A 7,500-nucleotide genomic window follows, 5' to 3' on the forward strand; every position below is an offset into this window, starting at 1 on the left:
ACTCTGCTGATGAGAGAGAGGGAGAGAGAGGCAGGGAGAGAGAGAGGGAGAGGGAGAGAGGGAGGGAGAGAGAGAGAGGGAGAGAGAGGGAGAGGCAGGGAGAGAGAGAGGGAGAGGGAGAGAGGGAGGGAGAGAGAGAGAGAGGGAGAGAGAGGGAGAGGCAGGGAGAGAGAGAGGGAGAGGGAGAGAGGGAGGGAGAGAGAGGGAGAGGGAGAAGGGGAGGAAATGTACATTTTTAAAGTAAAATGCAGCAATCTGGTGCACTTTGAGAGCAAAACGAAGTGAATGTCAGAATGCCTACATGTTCACATTTCTTTCAGGGGATGAACTAAGTCTCTCCCCAGACTCAAATATGAGGTTGAATCGCTGCACTCTGCATACTACATAAGTGAGTCTGTGCCACTTCACAGCCACTGCTGGTTTTTGAAGGCGGGTTGAAATTGAATGAGTGACAGGTCGTAGCACCGATGAGAGAGCGGTTCGAAAAATGGGCTGCGCCTCCCGTGTCGTCTGATCGCAAAGTCTTTACTGATTGGAGAGGACTGAATCCACCACTGGCCAATCACTGGCCAAGTTCCCTCCCATAACCAGCCGGCTGAGGGAAAGTGTCCCAGACCCAGAGAGAGATCTGCAGCATGCAGTAACGTAGTGTATTAGCGTAGCGTCTATCTAGCTATCTATAAAAAAAATTATAATAGCCTAATTAGAATACTGTAAAATGGATGTCATTATTGTTACTTTACTTTTTTCTCTTGTTTTATCATTTTATATAAACTGAGCAGGTTTCCTAAACAACTTGAACTTGGCTTCTCTGTAGATAAAAGAATCAAGTTGTTATAATGTTAGTGAGAGGGAGGAAGCAGCAGTCCTCCTTATCCTACTACATGCTGTCATTCATATGAGGGGTAGCCTATTTTCTTTCCTTTACATTTTCATATGGTCAATTATAGACTATAATCCAATGCAAAGATCATTCTGAATGCATTTCCAAATGGTTCAAAGTGATTTTCCTTTTTAATTAGCGCTATTAAACCACAGACAATAATTGTTATAAAGCCTGTTAGCAGGCTATCTAGACTGAAAGGAGAGCAACCAGCAGAGCAATGGAATGAACAATTAAATGGCTCAGCTATCGATAACAGACAATGGACACGTTTCAGCACGCAGCCACCATCAGCTGTTAACACACGCTGTTAACGAGCGGCTAACGTTACTCAAACTCACACCATACAGCTCTGTATGATGTGATGCAGAACGCACCTTATGAGATGAGACTACAGTCATCATCAGTGGGACTGGACGTCCTCAGACTAAAGCTGTGTTCACACCGAGATATTTATTTTTCTCTCTGTCGCTCGTTTCAACCCTTTGGAATCGCTCTGTCGCTCTGTTTAAATCGCTCGTCAACAGGCACAATAATTGACGGACATCTGGGGGCTATAACGTTACGCAATGTCATGATGTTTGTCCACTACGAGCCACCATAGTTGTTTACAAGCTAAAGCCTATCAGCGTGCTCCTAATGCGAGCTCTATACCGGTAGTACAGACTTCACTTCATGTCAGCTGTCAGCCTGTCAATGCGGTTTGTTGCCACACAATAAACCAGCGGTTTGTTCCAAGCCAGTGTGATCCTTGACTCGCTCTCACACGGCAGCCAATCAGCGTTGAACAGCGAGCGACTGATGCCAGCGTATTTTCGCTCGAGTTGGGATATTTCATCTGGGGCGACGAGCGTATTTTCTCCCTATCGCTCTGTCTCTGCTGCTCGGACGCCCAGCGATTTTTCTCCCGGGCGAATATACGCTCAATCGCTCGTTTGCATAGACTTTGTATGTAAACTCGATGCCAGCGAAAAACTTTAATAGGTCGGTGTGAACTCAGCTTAACACGTTCACTGCCAACGACGTGTTTACACGTTTTCAGAATCCAGCTGTTGACTGCCAGCGACGTGTTAACACGTTAAGTGCCATAGCCGAGCTATCTCGTCTTACATAATCCAACGCTTGAGTGCCAGAGCCGAGCTATCTCGTCTTACATAATCCAACGCTTGAGTGCCAGAGCCGAGATATCTCGTCTTACATAATCCAACGCTTGAGTGCCAGAGCCGAGATATCTCGTCTTACATAATCCAACGCTTGAGTGCCAGAGCCGAGATATCTCGTCTTACATAAACATTTTTTTTTTTTGACGGTGGGACATCAATCAACAACTTTTACATCTTCGAGATCACTATTGGAGCAAGAGAATGTGTATAATCTATTTTACCGACCCACTAAGTGTTGACAGTGCTCCCCCAGACGAGCGAAATCAAAGAAAAAACTGCCGCGGGAGCAAGCCATTCAAGGAAATGGCGAGGCGATTTTACAGTAATCCATCCCAGACTTGTCTTGCCCGAGAGCGGCCGCGCGCAGGCAGCAGCACACAGAGAGCGGAGAGCGATTTGCAAAATAGATTATAGGTGAAACACACTTTGAAACACCTCAGAAAGGCCAGAATCAACATCTGCCCATCGCCCACGCATTCCCCGGCCCATCTTGACTCGCACAAGGAGCGTCCGCACGCAGGCAAGCAGGCAGGCAGGCACGCAGGCAGGCAGGCAGGCAGCAGCAACGCGCTTCTGACACGCCCGCTGTAGAGCCAGGAGGAAGGAGGAGAAGACACACGGAGGGAGGAGTTTGAATGAGAGGGGTGTTTCCTGTTGTTATGGAGGAAATTACTGTTCAAAACTATTGTTTAGAATGTCTGACGGTCTTACTGATGCCAAAAATGAATGGTTAAAGTGACTTTTCTATCGAATTTCACAAAAAGCCATTTATCTCTGAATAAATTTCCAGACGCTGAAACCATGCTGTACTCAACGGCTAATATCTACATAACTACTAACTCTGCAAACTAACTCTTTTAGACAGAGAAAGCACACATTCTATTAGTTATTTTTAGATGATTGGTGTTCATGAATTCTTAACAGAAAATAATCCTCGGCTCTTGTAAAATGAGCCAGAATCCTCAAAAAAAACCCTGGCACAACTTACCTACAGGATGAAAAAATGGCTGGCACTCAATGTGTTAACTCGTCGTTGGCATCGATTTTTTTTTTTGACGGTGGGATGTGCATCTAACCCTTTTACATCTCTTATATAAGTATTGGACGTGTACAACATGTACAACCCATTCCACCGACCCACTAAGTGGCGACAAGGAAGTAGGAAGGCAAGCAAAAAGCAGTGTGATCCATTTCCATTCTCATGAAAATGGATTGGCGGAGGCGCTTTCGTTTTCGCGCTGATTGCTGGCGGTGCGGGATTGCAAACTTGCATGATGGAGCACACTTTGAGGCACGCAGCGTAAATATGACCAGAGTCGCAGGGGCTTCATCGGAGCTCTCGGCCAGGGCTCCGGGAGGCGGGCGAGTCCAGCCGGGCTTCCTCGGGGAGCGGCCACGCAGACAGGCACAGCCAGGCACAGCCGCAGCGGGGCAGTGAGACTGGTGACAAGCTTGTGGTGCAGCAGGCCATTTTGCCTTGCAAAATAGCACCAAATTGGAAACAGCCATAAAAGGCTTTTAGAATGGGATTTTCAACCCATTCTTTTTTGTTTCTTTTTCGCTCTAATTTAGAGTAATTTAATTTCTATTCAGAAATTTATTTGAGAGGTCGAGAGTATGAGAAAGTGCATTTGCACAGGTAGGAAAGTGCTTGTGACACGGCGCTGCAGCCAAGAAGAACGCCCACGGAGGGAGGAGTTGAGCAGAGGGGAGTTTCCTGCTGTTATGGAGGAAATTACTGTTCAAAACTATTGTTTAGGTCTTACTGATGCCAAAAATGAATGGTTAAAGTGACTGACTATCGAATTTCACAAAAAGCCGTTTATCTCTGAATATTTTTTCTGACGCTGAAACCATGCTGTATTCAATTGCTAATGCTTACATAACTACTAACTCTACAAACTAACTCTTTTAGACAGAGAAAGCACACATTCTATTAGTTCTTTTTAGATGATTGGTGTTCACGAAGTCCTAACAGAAAAGAATCCTCGGCTCTCGCAAAATGAGCCTAGAATCCTCAAAAAAAAACCTGGCAGAACCTACCTACAACATTGAAAAAAGGCTGGCAGTCAATGTGTTAAGAGATACACTCCAACTCCGGTAATGTTAGACAGACAGTTATAAGATGTTAGTGGAATAATTTGCAAAAGCTGTCTTAGCTGTCTTTTCTGCCAACTAATTAACCATGCCACGTGTGCTAACGTTACAATTGTTAGCAATAACAGTTGATGATAACAATGCATTTCGCGGTATATTGCACATACAAACAACTGCAGCCAGCAACATGTCCACACAGATAGAAGTTAGACAGTGCTGTCTGTACAGCTGACTGACACACAAGCCAGATGAGATGAAGCATGACAGGTATGATGATAACTTTAGTCAAGTTCATTTAATGTAACGTTACTAGTAATTAGCGCTATTAATCACAAACGTGCACGTTATATAACGACTGTTTTGTCAATCAAATGTATTTCAAACCGTGGCTTACTGTACCTCGTTGCGTCCGTAAAAATGAGGGCGATCCAGTGGACTTGACATTATAGTTACCAAGCGTCCAAGCGTCGCACAAAGCAAAACATGGCCACACGTGTCTGACTGTGATGACGTAACGTTACACACAAAGGAGGGGGCTCTGTGAGCTGAGCTGAGGACTGGCTGCTGCTGCTGCTGCTGCTGGCTTCCACACATTTTAACTGATTTTAATTGACACTCAAAAAGTAGTCGGCTGGAAACTGTTTAATGAGCGGCTAATTAGCCGGCGGCCGGTGCTTATGGAAAACCCGCACACGTGTTACAGTACAATGTCAATCTGACTTATCTGTGGCAGAGGAACAGAACAGATTAGTCAGGAGGACGGAGTGATGCAGCCAGACAAGCAGGCGTGCATGTCAGAGAGAGAGAGAGAGAGAGAGAGAGAGAGAGACACACACACAGACAGAGAGAGAGACAGACAGAGACAGACAGAGAGAGAGAGACTGTCTGCAGACAGAGATACAGACAGAGCGAGAGAGACAGACAGAGAGAGAGAGACTGTCTGCAGACAGAGATACAGAGAGAGAGACACAGAGACAGACAGAGAGAGAGAGACTGTCTGCAGACAGAGATACAGAGAGAGAGACACAGAGACAGACAGAGAGAGAGAGACTGTCTGCAGACAGAGATACAGAGAGAGAGAGAGAGACAGACAGAGAGAGAGAGACTGTCTGCAGACAGAGATACAGACAGAGAGAGAGAGACAGACAGAGAGAGAGAGACTGTCTGCAGACAGAGATACAGAGAGAGAGAGACAGAGACAGACAGAGAGAGAGAGACTGTCTGCAGACAGAGAGACAGAGACAGACAGAGAGAGAGAGAGAGACAGAGACAGACAGAGAAAGAGAGACTGTCTGCAGACAGAGATATAGGACAGAGATACAGCTCAGAACACATTTCCAATCCAGCCTCAAGAGGCATTCAGATTTCACAAGTACCATTTCACCATCAGTTATATTTTAGTACACTAAAGCACTCACAGCTAGTGGGCTAGCTAAGTGAGGATGCTAGTGGGCTAGCTAAGTGAGGATGCTAGTGGGCTAGCTAAGTGAGGATGCTAGTGGGCTAGCTAAGTGAGGATGCTAGTGGGCTAGCTAAGTGAGGATGCTAGTGGGCTAGCTAAGTGAGGATGCTAGTGGGCTAGCTAAGTGAGGAGTGGGCTAGCTAAGTGAGGATGCTAGTGGGCTAGCTAAGTGAGGATGCTAGTGGGCTAGCTAAGTGAGGATGCTAGTGGGCTAGCTAAGTGAGGATGCTAGTGGGCTAGCTAAGTGAGGATGCTAGTGGGCTAGCTAAGTGAGGATGCTAGTGGGCTAGCTAAGTGAGGATGCTAGTGGGCTAGCTAAGTGAGGATGCTAGTGGGCTAGCTAAGTGAGGAGTGGGCTAGCTAAGTGAGGATGCTAGTGGGCTAGCTAAGTGAGGAGTGGGCTAGCTAAGTGAGGATGCTAGTGGGCTAGCTAAGTGAGGATGCTAGTGGGCTAGCTAAGTGAGGATGCTAGTGGGCTAGCTAAGTGAGGATGCTAGTGGGCTAGCTAAGTGAGGATGCTAGTGGGCTAGCTAAGTGAGGATGCTAGTGGGCTAGCTAAGTGAGGAAGTGAGGATGCTAGTGGGCTAGCTAAGTGAGGATGCTAGTGGGCTAGCTAAGTGAGGAGTGGGCTAGCTAAGTGAGGAGTGGGCTAGCTAAGTGAGGATGCTAGTGGGCTAGCTAAGTGAGGAGTGGGCTAGCTAAGTGAGGATGCTAGTGGGCTAGCTAAGTGAGGATGAGGGTAACATGTCCATTTCAGCAAACTGGATTTGCTGTGGATCAATGTTTTTGTTGTGTGTGTGCCAACTGAGAGTAGAATACATGAGATCCCACTCTAAGTACCACTTTTTGGTATTTCTAATAAATATTGTGCAATGTTCAATTCTCAACCTTAAAGGAGAACTTACCTCCAAAACACTTTTTTTCAGCTTTTAACCAATATATATGACTTTGGGGGTGATGTGTGAAGAATTCTGGTCAGAATTTCCACATTTGACACCAAACTGTTGCCATTTTACCATTTGTATCATTTTTCAGCAGCATATCTGGCATAAGCGCCCTCTTAGGGTCAAAGACTGCTTTTTTTTTTTTTCTCAAATGAATGGGATATTTGACACGTCGTTACGTCACGGTGTTCCCAAAGACTATGGGATTTCAAGATAGTTACTCCCTTACCCCCCCTGTACCCTTTCAGCTCCTCAGAACTCCAAGCCTATTCTTATTGAAGTTTGCTCTTAAAATACTGAACCAAACGTCGTCAAAGTTGGCACATGTCTTAATTATAGTTAGTTTCCCGCTGAATGTGTCATTACTTTATTGATATCTTACCTGGATAAGCTCGAATGATGATGTTTATATTATCAGTCCGAGTTGCAAGAACTGTCTCCAGCCCAGGCAGGCGAGAGTCGTACTGTTACATGGACGAGCCCCAAGCTCCGCGGGCGCGCGCAGCAGGCCAGCAGCAGCTGGGCTCTCTGTGCTCACTGCTCTGAGAGCAGCAGAGAGAGCAGTCTGATATTTCCGCAAACAAATATGGTCGCAGTTTAGCGCACATGTAAAATATAACGCTATACTACGACGTGACAACGTGACAAAGCTTCTCTAAACATATCGGCTAATATAATATCATCACTGTGTACAAGCAACGCCAACTTTTATGGAAATCAAGTCAGCAGAGCAGAGCGACTGGCTCTGTCTGTGTGTGTGTGCTGCTCGGGGGGATTCGCATGGGAACAGTGTGAGGAGGAGAAGAGCTCTGCGCTGCCTCCTGCGCTCCCCCAAAACGCAAATTAAAAACGGATTTCATTGCGCGGTTTATCTCTAGTTAGACGAGGGAATTACGTGGAGAAATCTCGCATTGTGTTACCCCAGAGCGAGAGGTTTGTCCTCACTGTGTG

General features: G+C 46.1%; 1 protein-coding gene across 1 annotated transcript in view; it reads right to left on the bottom strand.

Moving 5' to 3' along the window:
* The window catches only part of mast2 (microtubule associated serine/threonine kinase 2), a gene marked incomplete at its 3' end in the record, with an annotated part of 242,782 nt that overhangs the window by 71,243 nt on the left and 164,039 nt on the right, over positions 1-7,500 (bottom strand).

This window comes from Poromitra crassiceps (genome assembly GCF_964638095.1).
Source record: "Poromitra crassiceps genome assembly, chromosome: 12".
Taxonomy (NCBI): domain Eukaryota; kingdom Metazoa; phylum Chordata; class Actinopteri; order Beryciformes; family Melamphaidae; genus Poromitra; species Poromitra crassiceps.